A 24,390-nucleotide genomic window follows, 5' to 3' on the forward strand; every position below is an offset into this window, starting at 1 on the left:
TTCCACACTAAAATTTCGACCTTTTTTTCTGTTCCACACTAAAATTTCGACCTTTTTCTGTTCCACACTAAAATTTCGACCTTTTTTCTGTTCCACACTAAAATTTCGACCTTTTTTCTGTTCCACACTAAAATTTCGACCTTTTTTCTGTTCCACACTAAAATTTCGACCAATTCTCTGTTTCACACAAAATTTCTACCAATTCTCCGTTCTACACTAAAATTTCTCCCAATTTTTTTTTCCACACTAATATTCCGACCAATTCTCTGTTCCACGCATATATTTCGACCAATTCTCCGTTCCACACTATAAATTTTCGCTCAGTTCTCTGTTCCACAATAAATCTTCCTAATGACTTGTTTGCTCTACATTTGAATTTTGCTAAATTGTTCGCTTCTTTCATACACATATTTACACTAAATCAATACACAAAATCAATTTTCGGATTATAATTTAGGTCACGTGTATTGTTTTAGAAATAAACAACATAAAGTGTTTATGAAACAAGATTTGTTTTGTTCTTTAAAAAATGCTACACATTACACATATTTACACACAAAAAACAAACTTTTAAGTAGTGTTATTTCCTTTAAAATTTTCAAAAACTGAGGTTTCTGTAAATTTTAAATACGAAATATTGTCCAAACTAAGATTGTAAAACTAAAAATATAATAGAGAGACATATTAGTATTAAGTCTATCGTTAATACCAATCAAATCTAAGTTTTTAAAGTGATTGTAAGGCTAACGCAATTACTTTTTTTTTCTATACCAAAATAAAAAAGGTTATTGTTTTTATTTCCATTCTTGTTTGCTATTTTTTTTACAATGTAAACATTTGAAGAATTTTAAATTATGTTTATAATACATGTATGTCAATGACGAGTTGTAACATATGTTTGACGTATAGTCGGGCCAAGGTTAAGAAATTTTGAAGAGGCGGGATCGAATCACGACGTCAGTGAATGCTTTGTTGTTGTGTGGGTTTGAAGAGGCGGTCTCTATAGCTTTGTTTTTGTATAGAGCACATGCGTAAGCTCTACATAAACAACGTATTGTTTTATCAATCGCAAGATTTTTATTTCGCTGTTGTTAAGACTTCAAATGAAAAAGAAAAATGAAAATACTCTTTGAAGCAAGAACGGAAGTATTGAGTTTGAAATACTTGACATCTGTTGCAAAAGGGACGTTTTGATCTCGACTCAAATGTTAATAGTTATCGAATGAATATATGCTTTGTTTCTTTAAAAATCAACTCAACTGCGACGTATAATTCTCTTTTAAAATATAACAGTTATCGGTCTTTAAGTGTATCACGTGAAGAAAATTCAATTCTGTTTTGATTTTATCCATTTTGTATACTTGACATCGATGTTAGAAAAAAATATCCCATGCGTCCCCATCCCCCAAAGAACTTTGTAAACCCCCACCCCACCTACTCACTCTCAGTACCGTCGCACTACATCCCCACCCTCTTATAAAGTTTCCCAGCACACTTTCGCCCCCTTCCTTCATACACACCAACTGTTACGTCCGGGTTTTGTTCAACTCAGAAACCAATTCGTGACAACCTTCAATACTTTTTTTGGTCTCAACTCTCCACATTACACAGTAGCTCTCGCCCTAATCGCCACCACCTAACCTCCTTACAATCATTCACTCCAGCCTTTATGCTGCGTTCGACCTTGGGGTAACAATACATAAACACACCCGGGTTACTACACACTAGCGTAAACTCAACTCACGCATGCACTCCCCCCCCCCAAGTTCTAGATTATTCTAGCCTATTTCTATCTAAGCTACAACTGACCCGTTACACCAACCAGTGAAGGACGTACGTTTACGCTAAACAAATTGTTGATTGGCGCTCTTATTTTTCTTTTCTTATTCCACATTCAAATTTTGTCCAACTTTTTGCTTATTCAACATTCAAATTTTGCCAAAGTCTTTTCTTATTCAACATTTAAATTTTGTCCAATTCTGTGCTTATTCAACATTCAAATTTTGCCCACTTCTTTGAGTGTTGTCCGTCAATATCTTTTAAAGTTATGCCTAATGTTTATATTAATGATATTGTCTAATCGTAATAGATTACAACATATTGAGTGTTGTATATTGAGGAATAAAGTAGGGAATGTTTGAAGATGCCAATCATATTAATGTATTGTTGTTAAGTTTTGGACTTGTTTTTGGCATAGTGGAGAGTCCTAAATCATGTTGTGTAGTTTTATTGATCAAATAGACGGCTAAACATAAACAACGTACTGCTTCATTCGACGAAGAGATTTTATTTCATTGTTACTAACAATAAAAATTGAGAAATGAAGCATTTCTTTGTAGCAAGGCCTACAATATAGACAGTTACATACTTGACATCTGTTACAAACTTGATGTTATGATCACTCAAACGTTAACAATGTTCGTTCAAATATTCACAATAATTACTCAGATATTATAGAAAAATCACTCAAATGTTATCAGCAATCACTCATATGATAACGATAATCACGCAAATGTTAACAATAATGACTCAAAAGATAACGATAATGACTCAAAAATAACTATAATCATTCAAATCTTAACAATAATCACTTAAACGATAAAAGTAATAACTAAAGTATTAATAATCGTTTATATGTTAACAAATACTACTCAAATGTAAAAAGAAATCTCACTCATGTTAACAATATTCAGACAAATGTTAACAATAATCACACAAATGTTTACAATAATCAATACAATTCTAACGCAGTTGTTTATTTTTTTGTTTGTTTGTTTTTTACAAAATCTTCACTACATCTACGTTTAATTCCCTCTAACTGTTGACATTAATGTTGTTTACCTTTAAATTCATCTCAAGAACAAAATCATTTTCTCTGTTATCTTTATCTCTATTTTGTTTCTTAGATAAAGATCCATAAGTAGAAAGTAGAAAGTATTCATGCTTCTCCGTCACCCACATGACTTCGTGCCCCCCCCCATACACTGTCCGTACAACCACACTACATTCCCGCTCCTCAGTACCATGAAAAACTACTCATTAACCCCCATCCTCCCCCCCCCCACAACTCCACCCCCCTCCCCCACCTCTTTACCTTATCACCAGCCCGCTCATTGTTCAATGAAAAGAAAATGGCCCTATCTATTGGACAATATTGACAATTTTGCAGAGATGCTGAAAAAAAAAAACACCCCAGCCTCCAATCACCCACCCCTTCAACACGCTTCCAATCAATGACCCTAATCACTTACCTGATACAAATGTATTATGATGTTTACTTAATAGTTAATACCCACACAGCATACACTCTCCGCATTAAATTCCTATTATGCACTTACTAATCCCCCTTTTTTAAACATACACGCGCGCGCATAAACACACACACACACACGCACGCGTGCGAGAGAGAGGGAGAAAGTGATAAAGCGCGCATACACAGAGATCCATACCTATGTATGACGTCTAAACTGGTTGTTTTAAATTTATTCGCAATGAAAATTTTGATTTATCAAAATTCTTATTCAATGATAGCTACTATCGGGAACAAATACTAAACAACTCTAGCGTGCAAATATCTCAAACAAATAACACATACGTAACACTTTGATGACACACACACACACAAAACATACAAATAGCATGAAGTAGCACACGAAAAATTGCATGAAATTATAATTCTGCTTTTGCGTGGGGAGCTTGCAAATTTGGAATCAATCTTGTGGTTGTGTTGTTTTCTTGTACTATGATTCCTTGTATATAAAAAAATATTAAAAAGGACAAAGAAGAACCTTGTGTTATAATATATTTAATTAGTAATGCATCTAACTAGCACATAACTTAAATAGAATTCGTCGCACACATTTTGACTACACACAGCTCTAAAGGAAACTTGTATCGAATCTGCGAAAGTCTACGGAGTTGGTCAGAGGCGTAGCGACCCTTTCCGGCGCCCGGGGACAAACTTTCGATTTGCACCCGACCCCCCCCTCCACCCCTCAAACTTTCGATTTGTATCCCCCTTAAACTTTAAATTCCCCCCCCCCCTTCAAACTTTCAATGTGTATATCCAACCCATTTTGGCGCCCCCTAAGGTCGGCGCCAGGGGACATATGTCCCCCGCTCCCTCCCCCCTCGCTACGCCTCTGGAGTTCGTGTTGAAAAGTGGTGGAGTATTGATAATGTAAAGTGGTTTGTAACATTGGAGGTATCGATCCTCAAACTTTGATGAAAATAAAATGCACAGTGGAAATTTAGGTCGGTAACTGCCCGCTATTGTTTATTTCTCTGGCCACTGGAACACTGCCGTTCTAACCCAGGTGACGACACACTCATTCACTATGCCGGAGTTCTTCTTCTTCTTCTTATGCGGAAACCGGCTCAGAAGGATGACTTCCATTAGCCATGCAGGCCTCAATGTAGTAAGCCCCGGCCCCCGTTAGGGGGCCAGGGCTCCCCACACATTGGTCTCTGAAACCGCGGTTTTCTCACCAGGCTTTTCTTCCCCACCCACCAGACGCAGGACGTCGTCCCACCACCTGGTACCCGGCTTGATCGTGGGGGGCATCTCGTCAGATCGAAAAAGCTCTAGCGGCTGTTATCTGCCCCCGGCCGTCCCGCATCCACTTAACGTAGATTTGGTCGGACCAGCGACAATATTCCGAAACCTCGTCAGGCCGCCGCTTCAAGTCAAAAGCGATATCTGACTCTTTTTGTTCCCGACTGTCTTGCACCTCTCCTCCCCCACGCTGTTCTGTGGGGGACTTGGGAGACCGACGTGTCAGGCTCTTCGGAAAAAGCTGGATCCTGGACGCACACAACAGTCCCACCGACCAGAACGAAAATCCTCTAGCTGCTGTTCACTCCACCAGCCATCCCGCTTCCTCTGTGGGACGGCCCCCCAGCCACCCGCCGAGGATTTGGTCCGACTGGCAGAGTTCGTCCGAAGCCGTGTGAGGGCCGCAGCTTTAAGTTAAACCGTCTGGTTAGGATCGCGAACAGACCCTTTTTAATTCCTAGCAGTCATGCATCTCTCCACCACCTCGCTATTTGGGACCATAACGGAGATTCACCCGTCCAATGCGGGCAGATCTCCTGGTCCCAATATGGGGGTTTTGGGAGTCCGACATACCAGGCTCTTCGGACCGGCATCCGAGCATCAACCAGGGGACGCTGGCTGACACGGATGCACAGACTAAATCCCCTAGCTGCCGTTCGCTACCCGGGTAGGGCACCCGTCCGTGGCCACGAGGAGGCCGCAGCATTAGGTCAACATGTCTGCCATGGGGACGTCGGCCCCTTTCGTTCCCAGTTCCTGTTCACCCACACACTCCCAGAGGCGCGGGGATCCGAGGACACCGGGCGGCACGGACTATGCCGGAGTTAAATGAACAGATGAAATGTACCCTACATACTATAGACTGTCCAATTTTTATGAGTACTTTATTTTTATAAATATTTTCAACCAAGGCACAATAAGAATACTAAACACAATTAAAGTATAGCAAAAAAAATTATTGGTATTAACAATTAGCATTTTTATTCATGGGAAATTAAATTCCAGTTAGGTACATTTTTCTATTTAATGTATTTACAACAAGCTTTCTATATGTTACAATCCAATCAATTAAATCAATTGATATCTTCTTTAGAACTATATGTTATTCTACATATAGCAGAATATATTAAATAAGATGACGTCACAAACAGGCGGTCCGTACATGTATCCAGGGTGGTCATTAACTCATTCTGAAAGTTGAAATAATAATTAGATGTTTCTTAAATTAAGATAACGTAATATTTTTTTTTAGTTTTTTGTTTTGTTATCCTAGTTTCAGGGTTATTACCAATGTTTTACTTAATTACCATGTGATTAGGCTTCAGTACCTAACTTAGCATACACACACACACACATATATATATATATATATATATATATATATATATATATATATATATATATATTTATATATATATGGGCCTATATATATATATATATACATATATATGCAAAATATGTGCATATATTTATATATATATATATATAGAGAGAGAGAGAGATATAGAGAGACATAGAGAAAGAGTAATATATATATATATATATATATATATATATATATATATATATATATATATATATACACACACTCATATATATTGAAGTTAGGGACTTTAATAGCACTTGTAAAATGTGCTGCATTTTTTTCTTTAATCATTCAATTGATTCTCTAATATCTTACTTTTGTTACAGACTTTGATAAAGTGACTGTATGTGCTGTTTGTCTGCATCTTTTGTAAACTGTAGTTGATTGAGCAGGTTTCTCCGTGGTACTGTACCATGACACACGTGTCCTCCCACATACAGTAGTCCAAACAATCACTTTCCTTGTTGTCAAGAAAAGTATACTTACAGTGTATTTACGTTAATGTTACAAAATGTGATTTATATATAGACATAACCATCAATATATTTGACTTTAACTATAAAAAATTATACTTATTTAATGATTGGATTCATATATTACGTTATCCAATTAGAAAATTAAAATCATCATTGAAAATTACTGACAGCTATATTTCTTTTTGTGTATATGCGGTTGTGTTATTAATTCAATCATTGTTGTTGTCTATTTATTTTAAAAAATATAAATTTTCTATATTTAAAAATAGAGAGAATGTGTTTTACTTGTGATATTACTTTTTAAAAACCAACATTTTAAAAATTACGTATTAATTTGTTTCAACTTGCAGTTTAAAAAATAAAAAATTGTTTGAATAAAATATTATCAGATATTTTACCTATATTCAAACGCCTCATAGAATTGTGTATGCAGTATTACAGTTATATACAAAAATGAATTATGTTAGTAATATTAGTGTTACGTAAAAAAACTAAATAGTTTTAGTAACTTTAGTATATAACCATTAAATCTTCCACACTTTCTTCCCAGAAACTTGGATCCCCGCCTTCACCTTCGACAACCAGCAGCTCACAATAGTCTAAAAATAGATACCAATAATTAATATTCGTTGTGCTAAAAACGCGTAATGTTTTTCTATCTTCTACAAATGGAATTTTTATATACTTATGTATTCACCTTGGGCGTGATTGAAGCTGGCAAACAGCAGGACACAGAGAAGTACTGTAGTTCTTGTGAACATTTTTTTTTCTATTATACGGTTAATGAAAAAATCACCATTTAAAAAAAAAATAAACGTAAGTTTTAAAAGAAAAGTTGTGGGAGATAAGTGTGTAGCAAGAGGCGTCGCGAGGCGAGAGCAGGGGATGAGGACAACACCGGTCACACCATTTAGGGGGAGGGGGAGTGACACCATGGCGCAAAGTTTCAAGAGATATAGAAGAAATATCCTTTTTGCAGCTCAATTAATGAGTAATTAGAGTTAATCCATCTATATTAATAACTGACAATAGATGAACATATTTAATACTAACTGTGCAACACCAACTACAAAATTTACAGAGAACCGGTGACATGAAGGGGATGACACCAAAATCGAATAATCTTCAATATATATAATTCTCTTCTTCGAGCCGTTAGAAAACAAGCTGCAAACGCTCCCCCTACCTCCCCACCCCTACATGGTTTTAGTGAGCTGTGTTCACTCTAAATGTTTACAAGCAGAGTGTGATGACGCAAGATTACGTCAGACATGTTTAGCAGGTATAGGTTAGCAGAAACAGACTATAGGCCTAGTTGGTTGGTTAGAGAGGCCAATGGGCGCACAGGACTGACCGGTCACGTGGGACGGTCAGCTGACCACTGAGGCGTGGGGCAGTAGAGAGATAGGCCAGCAGTTGATAGGTAGCTAGCGAGGAGGAGAGAAGGTGTTAGGTTGTAGAATGTAGAGAACAGTTAGTGTTAGGATTGGTCATGGGAGTTAGTAGTATAGTGAACAGTCAGTAGTAGAAGTAAATAGTACAGTGTAGATCAGTTAGGTAGAAACTTGAACATATATATCATTTTAATAAAGAACATTTATAGTTGAACTTGAACTGTGTGTTATTGGAGTCATTCGTTCCGCCTTCTAAAATCCCCACCCTCACAACTGGTGGAGCGCGGGTCGAGTGAGGGAAAGAACGTATATCAGCTATTCATGACGGAGTATGACTGGTGTATTGCTTTCTCTAACTCAACACAACAGCGGGTTTCTTCAACCGGAACGAGTTTGGATTAACAACACAAGGAAACAGTCAACATGTCCAAAAAGATAAGTACCTTCCAAAATTTTTTTAAACGTTTGGGTTTAGACTCGTGCTGGATATTTGGTACCAGCGGTTTTTCTGCCGCTTTCTTATCTGTTTCTTCAACCACACTACCCTTAAAAATGCCTCCATTGTACGAAGTGGGCACTAAAACTGAGCTTAAGTCAGGCCTAGAAGAGTCAGGTAGAATTGATAACTCGTTACTAGATATAAATGTTCAGAATACAGTCAAAGTGAAAAGCAATTCAAGAACTATTGAGGATCCAGATATTCTGGATGAATTGATTATTAGGCTTGGACAATACACGACAACAGAAAATCGAGACTGGTTATTAACTGTTAAAGAATTTGACGCAAAAACGCTAGATGATCCAGATGCTATGGAAGATTTGATCAATAGAATTGTAGATTATAAGGTAACCGGAGATCCAGATTCCTTGTTAAATGAAGAAGAATATGATGCAAAGAAAGATGCCGAGTTAGCAGAGAAACAAAGAGAAGCAGAAACATATATTGCCGGAATTAAAGAAGAAACAGAAAGAATTCGTAAAGAAATAGAAAAAATGAGAGAACTTCGCCAAGCCAAACAAGAAATGGTGCAAAGTTTAGATACAAATAAAAACAACCAGATAGCATATGCACCAACATATTACTATTCAGATGAATCATCCAGTGAAACAAGCGAGAGATTTTCAAAAGAAAGCGATACAGCTCATTCAGTTCAATATAATACAAGAAACCACAACATACACATGTACTACAGTCAACCAGAAGACTATCACGGTGTCAGATGCTACTATTGTAATAGAACAGGCCACAAACAAATACATTGCAGAATACGATATTATGATAGACGCCAACAAGATGCACAACGCAACAGACCAAAATATAGACAGATTAATAGAATAGCATTCATGTCATCGTTTACAGAAGCCAGTCGAAGAACAGACATATTTACATCAAAAGTCAATAACAGATACGCCACATCTATTAGGGATACACTATGCTCCACAGTGGCAGTACGTAACACATTCGTACAACACCACCAATACACAGGCAGAACACAACTTGTCCACAGTTCAAGAGGCAGCACATATGTTTGGCCAACAGCTATAGTCACCATAGCCACACCCTCAGCGTGTAAAACAGTTGAAGCAGTTGTTTTCAAAAACGGACCATACGATATGATATTAGGCAACATTACAGGAGTGAAGCAATTTAATGTAGAATTTATGAACCACAAGCAACAAATAAACAAACAGCCCAGTATTCGAGACAACGAAAAAGTAGACACAAAAGTAGACGAGATGCAATTCAAAACGGACAAGTTGATAGAAAAAGTTAACGAGGTTATTGATGATCATTCTATAAAGACTACCGAGATTGGTGCAGATGTTCTTAACTTAGGGATGCAGAACGACACAGTCAGTAATAGATTGCTGAGATTAGAGAAATCAGTAAACAATGAATCAGAGGAATATGTAACAAGGAATTTGATAGCAGACAAACAGTACTGTTACTCCTGGTCAGCCTTAAACCAGATGACCCCATCAACACACCTACACAAACACAAGTATAGTAATCATAGACCATATGAAAGCTCACAACACCTTTGTACACACCGAGCCCCGCCCTATCGGTCCTAGTGTGGTATATTAATGCCTGGATAGAATTTGACCCGGGACGCCCCCACGAATGATTTTGAACAACGGACTAAAGTCAAGTCGATGTTTTTTTTTGTGTGAATCTAAGTCGTCGAGAAATCGGCGTGAAGTCAAAGAAGTTATTTGAAGTCAGTCAAGTCAGTCAATAAGTTGTTGAAGTCGTAGTTGGAATCATAGTGACGTAGTTGAAGTCATGTTGCAGTCAAAGAAAAGTCTTTGAAGTTATATTAAAGTCGTTGAGGTCATAGTGAAGAAGTGAAATCGTCAAAGTCAAAGTGAAAACGTTAAAGTCGTCGAAGTCAAAGTGAAGCCGTTAAAGTCGTCGAAGTCAAAGGGAAGTCTTTGAAGTCATATTGAAGTTGTTGAAGTCAAAGCGAAGTATTTGAGGTCAAAGTGAAGTCGTTGAAGTCGAAGTTAGGTCAGTTTAACTCTGTCAGAGGTCTATGAAGATGAAGTCAGTCGATTTAGTTGTCGCAGTGAAGTTAGTCGTCAAAGAGAATTTAGTCGTCAAGTGAAGTCGAAGTCGGTCAGTGATGTTTATGAAGTCAGTGAAGTAAGTCGTCGAGGTGAAATTAGTCGTCATAGTGAAGTCAGTGAAGCTACTGAAGTCCAAAGTGAAGTCAGTTGTTAATTTGAAGTCAGTCGAGTTACTGAAGTCAAAGTGAAATAAGTCAAGTTACTGAAATCAGTCAAGTTACTGAAGTCATAAGTGAAGTCAGTCATTAAGTCAAGCCAGCCAGTTTTTTGTCAGAAGTCAGATAGTGAGAGCTGCTCCACTATTTGATCACGTGTTGAAATGTTGATTTGAATGACACGATATTATTGATACACACTCACATGTCTATTCTTTTTATGAAGCTATTTCTAAGCTCTAGTAGTGTTTACGTCTATTGAGTTTATTAGGCTTTACAGATTGTTGTTAGATTAGAGTGTACTGATTTTTTTTATTTGGTTATATGTTGTAATGTTATTTTTTTATGGTTTTTATGCCGCCAGACAGATGTTCAGCACGTATAAATTTGGGATTGAGTTTTTTTTAATGGAAGGTACCTCTGTCTGAATACTTGTCTGCGCGGGCAATAAAATGTTCACATAAAGCCATTGCTCATGGTCTCGTAATACAATTTCAGACCCACTACGCTTATTCAGAATGAGACGAGATGAAGCAGACACTTCAAAGAATGCCGCCACCTGAAGCTCTGATTACGTTGAATTACCTGGACAGTGAACAGCCCTGCTTAACAGAGAATTGCCCTGGTCAAGACAGCGGACGCATCGCCACCACGCATCGCCACCGCTTCGCCCCACCCTGTGGTTGAATAACAAACCGCCAGCTACGTACACCTACGTCGGCACATACAAAGGGGAGAAGACCCATCGTACAAGTTCCCAGCGTCGGAATGTTACGTCATTGTTCGCCACCGCATCAGACAGCTCCAGTTCATCGTATAACCACTCTACGTGGACGTCTCAACCAGCGTTGAGTTTGTTGCGTCATCACATTGACCAACGAAAGTTACGCCCACACCCGCCTCACGGGAATTTACATCAAAACTCGCCACAACCCACCCACCACAGAGGAACGCCAACAGTTACATAACACTTACACAAACACTTACACTGCTCGCAGAACCGTTCAACCAGTTACACATTACCACTAAGATTGGCTCAAGGCCAGTACACGACAACCTAGCCAGAACTGAGTTACACATGATTGGATTCACACATACCATAACATAGACATACATTAGCAAGCAGAGACACCAGTCACACCACAAGATTTCAGGAACTAGAACAATGACATTTCTTTCAAGAACACAGACACAAGAGTTTATGTTTTTGTAAACTGTGCTGTCCCATTTTGTATTTGATTTACATGATTGATGTTAGGGATAGAATAGAGTAGTAAGTTGATAGTTGTTGATGTATTAGATTAGTAGCAGACGCTGAAAAATATAATTTGTCAGCTACAGAAAGGGAGGGAGATATGTGATGACGCAAGATTACGTCAGACATGTTTAGCAGGTATAGGTTAGCAGAAACAGACTATAGGCCTAGTTGGTTGGTTAGAGAGGCCAATGGGCGCACAGGACTGACCGGTCACGTGGGACGGTCAGCTGACCACTGAGGCGTGGGGCAGTAGAGAGATAGGCCAGCAGTTGATAGGTAGCTAGCGAGGAGGAGAGAAGGTGTTAGGTTGTAGAATGTAGAGAACAGTTAGTGTTAGGATTGGTCATGGGAGTTAGTAGTATAGTGAACAGTCAGTAGTAGAAGTAAATAGTACAGTGTAGATCAGTTAGGTAGAAACTTGAACATATATATCATTTTAATAAAGAACATTTATAGTTGAACTTGAACTGTGTGTTATTGGAGTCATTCGTTCCGCTTTCGTAAAAATCCCCACCCTCACACAGAGCCAACGATTTTAAACGTAGGGGGGGGGGGAAGGGGGGGGTTATGGTCCTTAACGAGCTACTTATAGTGTTTTAAAGAAATATTTTCAGTGTCAGCGTTGGTACTGTCGAATTCACAAATTATGAATTATTGAAAATTAGAAACAACTAAATAGCGGCGTATGTTATGCCGCGGGCCGGCTCGTTTACAATAAAAAGATGATTTTTCCACATGAATTAATTGGTGGATTAATATAATGTGCGCAAAAGTTGACGCCACTTGGGGTGACATCAATTGCAACTATATATATGCCTATGTAGACCTTATATATATATATATATATATATATATATATATATATATATATATATATATATATATATATATATATATATATATGAGGTGCCACACCGGGTGACACCCGACATATTGAAGGGAATGGGTGTAGCCATGTTTTTAATACATGTTAGACCATTATGAATCACCCTATCCTCTATGGGATCCCACATTGCCTAACGATGTTTATGATTTTAATAAGCTACTAAACAAATGTAACAACAGCAGACTTTCTCTTTAAAGTTAGAGACATCTTGTTTTTGTTCTTATCACTTTTCTACATTGGTCGTATAACTATATTGCATGAACAAAATTAACGCCGTTCCCCTATAGAAATATCAGACAGTATTAACGCAAAATAATTATAGAAAATTAGTTTTAAAAACGAAAACACTCACCAGTTTTAAATAGCACAACTATTCAGATTATTTCGAGGTTTAGATTGAGTTTGATGAGTCCTTATACACAAACAAAATCAATACATATTGCATCAAATAACTTTAGCCAATGGGTTGGCTTGTTTGATCCTCCTACACAATATTAAACACACAACATTTTTTTAATGTCAAATGTACCGAGTGGGTTCATTATAACGGCAGGTTTTAAAGTACGGGCCGACGTCCACATCCGGCCTTACACTACAGTAACAGTGCAAGTTCATACTTAATCACATAGCAACCACAATAAATGAAATATTTAAGCCAAAGCACTACGTTGACGAACACTCTGTGCGACTAATTAAAGATCATCCCTCACTTCTTAACTAATATAGGCATATATATATATATATTATATATATATATATATATATATATATATATATATATATATATATATATATATAGTGTTTGTGTTGTGTTTGTGTCGTGTTTGTGTTGTGTTTGTGTTTAGGGTGGGCGATTCCGGGATATATTCTGATTACTAAACACACATGTCATGGTTCTTTACAGATAGGTTTCTCACAGAGGCCAGTGCAGGACCTGGCCGGGACGGCTAGTATGATATACAATAAAAATACTTAAAATAATAAGGTGATACTTACTATATCACATTCAATTAGAGAAGAATATAAAACTTTGTGTACATTCAATTATAGCAGAAATACAGGAATGAAATAGTGATCAGATATAGAAGGCCTCTAGGTCACATTGCGTTATACAAATATGTAAAAATTGTAACATTATTTTTTAAAAATTACTTTTATTTTTTTATTTGCAATTTAAAACAACTAGATCAACATTAAATTCTTTACATAATTTCGAACACCAAATGAAAACGAAATGTTTTGCCAATGTACATAATGAATATTTGCATGATGTCATGTATGTGATTATACAAAATTGAAAGGGATAACAGTAGAAAGGGTGATGGTCAAATGAAAGTGTCAAGAGTCGGAATCCGGGTGGGGAGTGGAAAGGACATTATTCAAAGACGGGGGGGGGGGGGTTGGGGAGAGTCAATGGGACAGTGAAGCATTTTCTATGTAGAGAAAGGGTGGTGGGGTCGTTGGAACAGTTAAATGGGATGTGCGGTTATCATGTCTGAGGGTGAAGGGGACAGAGGTGGAGGGGGTAGATGTGTCTGACGAGGCGTGGAGAGAGTGTCTATGTGTGTTTAAGGCAAGCCAAGCGTCAAATTCTGTGCTGAGTGATCTAACTGCTGAGGTGTTACTATTTATAGTGTGTGTGGGTGGGGGAAGGGAGGGCTTGACGAACAGATTGCTGTGTGAGCGATTTAGCGGGAGGGTAAAAGGTTGGTATGTTCAAGTCGGTGTTTATGTTTATTTGGATGTTTAGTACGGACAGGTTAGGGGTGGGTAGGCGTGTAGCTATCACGTGTGGGGATACAGTGGAGTTTTAAAGGTCTAAATTTGGTTAACAGTGTTCTCATAAAAGAGTTCAAATAAGGCCGTACATGTTATTAAAGTTAACAAAATAACTAAGTATTAGTTTAGGGATAATAAAATGAATACAAAAGGAGGAGGATTCATTGGTGTCAATTTGTACGTTGTGGACCAAAGTACCGTACATATATGATAATAGAAAAATAGTGTCAAATGATGACTTTACAATGTTTGTTTGTAAGCTGTATAAATAAAACAATACACAAATAAGCAACAATACATAAATGATAGACAAAAGATAAATGATGCGAAACAAGGTGAGGACATGTGGGTTGTGGGGGTGGGAGTCAAATTAATGTTGTAACAAATGTATTTGGATAATACATCATCTTCAGTATTTAACATAGAATTTCAACACAGGGGTGTGGTCGTGGGGATGAAGGGGATGCAGTTATGGGGGCAATATGATATTGAGATCATAAGGTTTAGTAGCGGGGGCGGGGAGGGTGTGATGAAGGGGGATGTGTCGGTTAGGATTAGGAGGGCCAGGTAGCCAATGCAGTGTAATATGTTCTTTACGTTGTGGTGTTGTTAATTATGGTATACTTGTTTGAGTGCTGTCATTGTCGAGTCGACTATGATAAATCAAGTCTAGTACGTGTCCGTGAACTGTACCTTGTCGTGTTTTGCTTTTATTCTACTGTTCCAAATAGTCTGTCTACAGATAGCTACCGTCCTTGCTTTTTGCTCTAGGTCTGTCCTGTCTCTTTGTTTAGGGATTTTGTTTAGAGTTATAACCATATCGATATAGAAGGTCTCGTTTTTTTTTTTTTTTTTTTTTTTTGGCGTCTTTTTCATGTTTTGTATGGTGGGACATTCTAAATAGATGTGCATTTCGGTTTCTGTTGTGTTTTGTCTGCATAGTGGGCAATAGGGTTTCTGTTGTTTTGACAGGGGTGTTGAATTGTAAATGAGTCTGTATGTTATTTCCCAAATCTAGGTGTGATTGTTTTGATGTGTAGGTTCCTGAAAGTGTCTATTGTGTCTGTTAGAACGTATTTCCTACACCATTGAATTATGTTGTACAATGGGGTTGAGAGTTTTTGCACTAACGTTTTGTAAATGTTTTATGATTTTTCGTGTAAAAGTTATTCGTTAATTTTTAATATTTGTAAGCATTCTGTGTAAAAGGGACTGCGTTTTCCTGCTGTGTATTGTGTAGTTGTATTATTGATTTTTGTAAGTTTGTTTAGCTGAATGCCTATATAGTAGTGAGCTAGAGGGTGAAAGTTTGGTTGGCTAATTATTCTGCTAATGTGTGTTAGTCTGAATGTATTGATTTTGGTCTGTATATCGTGCAGGTTTATTCCTCCATGAAGTTTGTTTTGTACTAACGTGTTGTGGCTAATGTTTTTGATTGCGGTCTGAAATATGTACTCTAATGATTTTATTTAGATATTTAATTGTTGGCTTTGGGATAGTTTTAGCCGTGGCTATATAGGTACTTTTTTGGGATGACGTACCTATTAATTATAGATGACCTAGCAGAAATGGTTGTTGAGCTAAATTTATAAAGTGATATGGTGTTTTGCATTTTGCTTGAGACTTGTTTCCATTCATCATCGTTATTGGTGTGTGGGTTGCTGTAGTGGGTTATGCCGTAAAGTTTTAGTTTGTTGGTACCTAGCATGTTTAGTGGGTAATTGGGTTTGTTGATTCAACGTCCAAGTCCCATGATTTTGGTTTTCATTAAGTAATTTTTGACCCGCTACCCAGCCCAAAGTCAAGGAAAGTGTCTGTTATTAGAATGATAGATTTTTCGGTTTGGAGGGTTAATGCTGTATCATCAGCGTACGCTAGAATTTTTTTGTTTAATTGATTTGGGATGTCGATTCCTCTGATGTCTCTAGTGTTTCTAATGCATTCTAACAGGGGTTCGAGTGTTTGTATATAAAGGATTGGAGATAGGAGACAACCTTGTCTGACTGATTTATTTATTCTAAAGGGTTAGGAAATATTATGGTTTATCAGTGGGTGGCTATGTGCATTAAAATGGATTATTTTTATCCATGTCGTAAAGTATTGTCCTAAATTGTTTGCTTCTAAGATTTTGTGAAGGTATTTGTGAGCTATCCGGTTCAAGGCTTTTTCTTGATCTAAACTGAGTATACATGCTTGTGTGGATGATGTCTCTAAGTGATTGTGAGTTTATGTTCCTACCTGTGATGTTGCATTGTTGGTCTACATTTATAATTTTATGCAAGTGCGGTTCAATTTTGGAGACTAGAGCTTTGGTTAGGATTTTGTAATCAGTGTTTAAGAGAGAAATTGGTCTATAGTTTTGGGTTAGTTTAGGATCGGTTTTGGGTTCGCGTATTAATGTTATGTATGATCTGTTGAAGTTTTCGTGGCATTGTTCTAGCAGAAACATTTCTCTAAAGGTAGCTAAAAGGAGGACAGTTAGGTCGGCTGTAAAGGCTTTAAAAAATTCGCTTGTCAGGCCGTCCGGTCCTGGCGATTTGTTTGAATTTGAGAATGGCTTTGGTTATGTCGACTGACTGAAAGGGGGTGTCAATGTTAATTTTGTCGCTGTCATGTAAGGGTTTAATAAACTTAAGGTATTTGTCTTGTATGTCTGTGTTTGTCTCTTCGAACTTGTATAGTTGCGAATAATAGTCTCTAAATATTGATTGAATTTTTTCAGGGTCAGTCGTCTCTTGATTATTGATGTCTATGAGATGTGTGATTTGTTTTGCCCTCTGAAAGCTTTGTTCTAAAATTAAGGTGTGGTGTGTGGGATTTTCCGAGCCTATTTGTTCTATTATACTTCTAATTTGCGCTCCTCTATATTTGTACTCTTCTATTTTAGAAAGTTCTGTTTCTATTGAGTCTATGTGTTCTTTGTTGTTGTTGATTCCTTTAAGTATACTCAGCTTTTTTTTTCTAGTTTAGTTTCTATGTGGGCCCTTACGCTATTACCCTGCTACATGCATATTGAATAGATACCCGCTTAATGTCTTGTTTTAAATCTTCCCAATTTTGGATGTTGTTAAATTTTGGCGATGACTGCGTGTAAAATTGTATTATGTGTTTTATAGTGTTGATGTAGCGCTCGTCTAGTAATAGTGTATTATTGAATCTCCAGTATGTGTTGTGTTTTGGTTTGTTTTGTATTTGTTCATTTTTTAAAGTTGTCAGAACTGCTGTATGGTCGCTAAACTGTAGTGTTGAGAATAGGTGTTCTACTTTGTTGATTTTCATGTTCCATGGGGCGTAAATTCTGTCTAGACGGAATCTATTCCCAGAAGTGTTACTTCCGTGGGTGGTTTGTATTGTGTGTGGATATTGCGCTCTGTATGTGTCGACTAAATTGAAATATGTTTTAATGTTGTTGATTGAATCGGCGTGTGGTTTGTCTGCGGTAAAGCGGTTTCGAATTGTCTTTTGGTCCTACAATGTCTAATCTGTCTTCCACGAAACTGAAGTCACTGGTCAAAATAATGTCATGTTGGTTGTATCTGTTAGTCAATAATTGTTCCAGGTTTTCATAAAATTTACTGTCTTTGGGTCTATGTGGTCCGTGTACATTGACTATGCTTAGATTTCACCCTTGTCCCTCGATTGTAACTATTGCTAATTTTCCCTCAGAGTCGGCGTGCGTGTCTGTTATGTTGAACTTGTTTGATGTGTTAAAAATTGTTAACCCGCTACCCGTGATAAGTGAACTGTAGCTGTGGTGTGCTTAAATTAACCCTAATTTGTGAATGAATTTGCCTGTTGTGAATTTATTTTTAAAGTTAGTTTATTGTAATAAAATGAAGTCAGGTTTATGTTTGTCGATTAATTGTCTTACATATTTGTCTTTGTATTTTGTAGATTGTATGTTGAGGGTTATTATTGTAAGGTTACTTACACTGCTTTTATTACGTGGTCCGCCTTAATCTGTTTTGGGATTAGTATGGGGGGGGGTGTAAATGTTTTCCTGTTTGTTGTGGTTCTGTTTTTTGGGCATGGGCGTGTTGGGGTTGGCCGTGTAGGGCTCTGGATAGTATCGGTTTCAAGGATGTGTTCAATTTCTTAGCTTCGTAAACTTTTATATTTCACCGTGGAGGCTTGTTCTCTCTTTCAGGAACTGTTGTCCTTTTTCCTTCTGTGGCTGGGGGCTATGACTGTGGCTGGTTCTTGGGCTGGCTCAATTTCTGTGGCATCGTCTGACACGTATTCACTGTTGTCTATAAGTTGATCATTATCGAAGTAGTTACCATCGTTGTCTAATGATATATTGTTCCTTTCCCTTACATACGAACTTCGGCATGCGGCCGGTCCGTGTTTGATCGTGCCACACAGGGGGTATATAGATCTCCTACCGTTGAGTTGTAGTAACAAGGTGTAAGTTTCCCCACCGATCTCAAGATCAATGTAATGGGGTAAATCCTTTAAAGGAGCGTTTGGGCAGAAATCGACTGCCCACTTATTACTCATCCCGATCTTAATGGTTAAAACTATTGTGTCTGGTTCTGATATTTCAATCATAAATGTATTGATCATGTTCTGGGTAATGGTAGGGGGTACCCATTTTAAATGACCCCTCTTACCTTTTTTGTCCACATGCAGCAGCAAAATTCTGCTACAATAATCCGAATGTTCACATATCATTGCCAAGTGTAGAGAGTTGTAAATTTCATCAGATTTTAGAGAGATAAACTATTTGCTTGGTTTCCCCAAGTTGTAGACATTAAGAATTTGAGAACGACTTACGTTCAGTTCACAAGTGAATAGGTCCTCTAATATGAATTCGTCGATTCGACGTTCTTTTTTTCCTTTAATCAACACACGTAACGTGATTTTGGGATGCTGCCCAGGTGCGGTCCCCGAAAGCGTGATTTTTTTAAAGAGTGTACTTACAGGTACAGGTCTCTCCTTTTGTAACACATCTCCAGTTTTTCTCCCACTTTGAAGAACATTTACAATTTCATTTGAATATGTATCCGTTACGGGTGTTGGCACAGGCCAGCTTGTGGTTTGCGCGGTGTCCGTATTCTCATCAGGAAAGAGCGAAAGCCAGCTAAGGTTTTTTGAAAAAGGTTTGTTGTAAAATATCGGCAGATCAATTTTCATTTGCATCAAGTAAATAGCTTATACTGATGACGTGGAAAAACAATACTCCGATTATGTCAAGTTTTAAATGGCTAAAGTGCTCATGGGCTAAATTTATGAGTTAAAAAATTAATATTGAAAGTGATTTAAAATATTTTCATTTTGCATACTTAAAATAATAATTTTCAATATGCACATTAAATATAAAAAATGTATCAACGTTTACAAAATTTCTAATTGTGTCTGAAATTTATTTGCATTTAGTCATTTAGCGCTCATTACGTCCCTTGATTAGGAAAACACAGTAACATCCCTTTAAAAAACATTACATGAGGGGGGGGGGGGATTTACTTCTTATTACTTTGTTTTGGTGTTAGGAAAAAAATTATATAATTAGCGAGGATTGATTAAGTGAATGTTGTTGGTATTTTTAATACTGCCTTTTATTTATTCTATACACTGAACGTACTGTTTTCTTCTTATTATTTTTAATCAAAGACGGGTGAAGTAACAAAAGACATCTTTATTCTGGAACGGGAATTCCCGCAGGTTATTACTTATCTTTTTTTTTTTCAATTTTTCTGTCCTTTTTTTGCGCACGAAGGGGAATTCGTTTGTGTCGGTCGCACCAGAAAGTTTTTTCTTTATAGATACCTGCACCAAACTACAAAATGATATACCATTTTATATAATACTAGCCGTCCCGGTTTGTGTTGTGTTTGTGTTGTGTTTGTGTTTGTGTGGTCTTTGTATTGTGCTTGTGTTGAGTTTGTGTTGTGTTGTGTTTGTAGTGTGTTTGTGTTGTGTTTGTATTGTGTTTGTGTTGTGTTTGTGTTTAGGGTGGGCGATTTCCGGATATATTCTGATTACTAAACACACATGTCATGGTTCTTTACAGATAGGTTTCTCAAAGAGGCCAGTGCAGGGCCTGGCCGGGCCGTCTAGTATGATATACAGTAAAAATACTTAAAATAATAAGATGATACTTACTATATCACATTCAATTAGAGAAGAATATAAAACTTTGTGTACATTCAATTATAGCAGAAATACAGGAATGAAATAGTGATCAGATATAGAAGGCCTCTAGGTCACATTGCGTTATACAAATATGTTGTAAAATATAGGCAGAACAATTAGCGTTTGTATCAAGTTAATAGATTATACTGATGACGCACAATATAATGTGTATGGGGTGTGTGGCCTAGTGGTAAAGTGCTAAGGGTCGTCCATTAATGACGTCCACACTGAAAGGGGAGGGAGGTATCTGGAAAAAAATGACTTCTGTTGACGCGTGTGAACTGGAAGGAGGCGGGGGAGAGAGTCGGATCCATATCTATATATATAATTCTCTTCTGGGAGCCCCTAGAAAACAAGCTGCAAACGCGCCTAGAAAAGAAGCTGTAAACGCGCTCCCTACCTCCCCACCCCTACATGGTTTTAGTATGCTGTGTTCACTCTAAATGTTTACAAGCAGAGCCAACGATTTTAAACGTAGAGGGGGGGAAGGAAGGGGGGATTATGGTCTACTTATAGTGTTTTAAAGAAATATTTTCAGTGGCAGCGTTGGTACTGTCGAATTCACAAATTTTGAATTACTCAAAAGTAGAATAATAATCATTAAAAAAGTTTTAAAAAACCCACGTTTTCTGATTGAACTAAAAAGTAGAAAATAAATACTATACATCACAATAATGCAAGCGATCACTCTACTATAAGCGATGAAAAACGTGGGGCGCCGAAGTAAAAGTTATATTACTATTGATTAGATAATACTATTGACTTTTATTAGGGAGCTTGTAGAGAGTCAACAGTATTAGAAACTGTAAGAAAATCACGGCGCCCCACGTTTTTCATCGCTTATAGTAGAGTGGTATGTTATGACGCGGGCCGGCTCGTTTATTATAAAATGGAAGTGCTCACATAAATCAAACATAATAATCGTATCCTGCATGTAAAGATTACGATTGTGACGACAGTGCTTGTGTTTTTAAAAAATCGTATCTTGTAAATAAAGCACTGGATTTATACCTACACTGGGGTCATCCATATCATAAGCGACGTCATGATTTTTACCTCCCCCAACGTCACCCATTGTAACTAAAGAAGCCAGGACACAAAACCTTAAATGATGTCACACCTATATATATATATATATATACATATATATATATATATATATATATATATATATATATATATATATATATATATATATATATATATATATATATATATATATATATATATATATATATATACTAGCCGTCCCGGCCAGGCCCTGCTCTGGCTTCTGTGAAAAACCTTTCTGTTAAAGACCATTACCTGTGTGTTTAGTAATCATCATAAACCCGGCATTGCACACCCAAACCAAAACCAAAACAACAAAACGCAAACATAACGCTAACACAATTACAAATACAAACGAAAACAAAAACCTAACAACTTACACAACCACAAACACCAATACGAACACAAAGAAAAAAACAAACGAAAAAGCAAACGAAAACAAACCAAATCCAAATGCAAAACCAACCACAAACCCAAAAAAAAAAAACACAAACGAAAAAACAAACGAAAACAAACCAAATACAAACGCAAAACCAACCACAAACACAAATACAAACACAAACGCAAAGAAAATAAAACACAAACGAAAACGAAAAAAGAAAGAACAAAAACGAACCAAATCAAAACGCAACCACTAACGCAAACCCAACCTAAACACAAAGAAAACACTAACGCGAACATAAACGCACAGTGCTCAGAGTCTAGCCCGGGGCGGAATCGCCTGTTTCAGCTTAATAAACGACTATAGTACCCCAACTTATTCATAGTCTTTTGCACTCACTTTAATGAACGTAGGCGCGAAACCGAACACGGGAGGCCCGGGACCCCAAATAGCACCCTGTCTGGGCGCCAGAGGACGCACCATGACGTCACCGCCTGATTGAACTTAGTAAACGACTATAGTACATAACTTATTCATAGTCTTTTGAACTCACGCGAACGTGTATACCATAGCGTACACCGGAAGGCCCGGGGCGCCAAATAGCACCCTGTCGGGGTGCCGGAGGACGCCCGGATTTGATTCACTTAAAGACTATAGTAACCTTTCTTACCCATAGTCTATCGCACTGTTAAAAACAAAACTATGCAGCATAGCGCTCACATGATAGCCCAGGGTGCCAAATCGAACCGTGCAAGGGCGCCGGCGGACGCGCCTGTTTCAATTTAGTGAACAAAAATGATAATACTCCAAGCTTATCCGTAAATGGAAAGAAATAAACATATAGGATTTGTAGGACCTGGCTTATTAAATGTTATTGATTTTAAAAAAAATATTGAACAGTATGTTCAGTGTATAGAATAAATAAAAGGCAGTGTTAAAAATACCTAACGACATTGCACTTAATCAATCCCCGCTAATTATGTAATTATTTTTTTTTTCTTAACACCAAAAACAAAGTAATAAAATGTAAATTCTTTCTTCTTAAGAATTTTTTTTATTAAAGGGAAGTAACTGTGCAGTCAATACATTTCCGACACAATTTTAGAAATTTTATAAACGTCGATACACTTTTTAAAAATTTTATGTCGTGTTCATAATTGAAAATTATTCTTCTAAGTAAATAGAATGAAAATTGTTTTTAAAGACTTTCAATGATAATTTTTTGACTCGTAAATTTAGACTATGAGGACGATAAAAAATCTAACACTTAAATCCATAGAATTGTCAACGACAAACTTTTTTGCCACACGTTACAGAACTGAGCTTTATATATTAGATATATATATATATATATATATATATATATATATATATATATATATATATATATATATATATGCTTTCCCTAACAAATATAATGTTCAATAAATGTGAAGGTGTGTGTTTGTTTGTATATGTATGTGTGGATATATGTGGATATAGTAATAGTCATATTATTATGTATTTGTTCTGTTCTTTTGTCATATAAACTGGGGACAAACTTTCAATTTATATACCCACCCGCCCCACCCCCCATTCTCTACACCTCTGGATAAGGTTCAATCTGTTGACGTTGTGTCGTTTGTTGGATTTGAGAACAAAAGTAAAGGGGAAAAGTAGATCAGTGGTTCTTAACCTGTGTTCTAACCCCAGGGGTTCGTTGAGTCAGTCTCAGGGGTTTGGCAGAGGTCAAGCCACACACCAGACTCACATGATTCACGGTCGTTTTTGTGTCAGTGCTGGCGATAGAACAATTAAGAAGGGTTCGGTGAATGTGCAAATGAAACTGGAGAGGTTCGGAACATCCAAAATGGTTAAGAACCAATGCAGTATAATGTTTGAGTTTGTTGCTCACTTTCACATGTAATTTTTTTGTATTAAAGTACTAACAAACATTGTTAGTATTGTTTATCTTAATATAATTTATAATATTAAATGGTCATTTTTTTGTGATAACTAATCGTAAAATAATTTTGAATTTTTTTTTTTATTTAGTGCTTGAGTTTCTCGGATCTGATTTAAAATCATTTATCCTTTTTTTTACTATACTTCTCTTTGTCGCAAAATACAATTTAATTGTCAACTACGTATTTTAACGTTTATGAAGCGACTAGGAAAAGGTTAAATTCAGCTAATATAAAATACATAGATTTGGTCTGCACAGTATATTAGGCTATATTTATTTCGTAATTATTAAAGTGATAGAACAGTTGCTTAATGAACTGGGCCCAGAGGCGTAGCGACCCTTCCCGGCGCCCGGGGACAAACTTTTCGATTTGCACCCCCCTCCTCAAGATTTCGATTTGCACCCCCCCCCCTCAAAATTTCGATTTGCATCCCCCCC

This window comes from Physella acuta, unplaced genomic scaffold (assembly GCF_028476545.2).
Source record: "Physella acuta isolate Inbredline_101_S28 unplaced genomic scaffold, ASM2847654v3 ptg000642l, whole genome shotgun sequence".
Classification (NCBI taxonomy): domain Eukaryota; kingdom Metazoa; phylum Mollusca; class Gastropoda; family Physidae; genus Physella; species Physella acuta.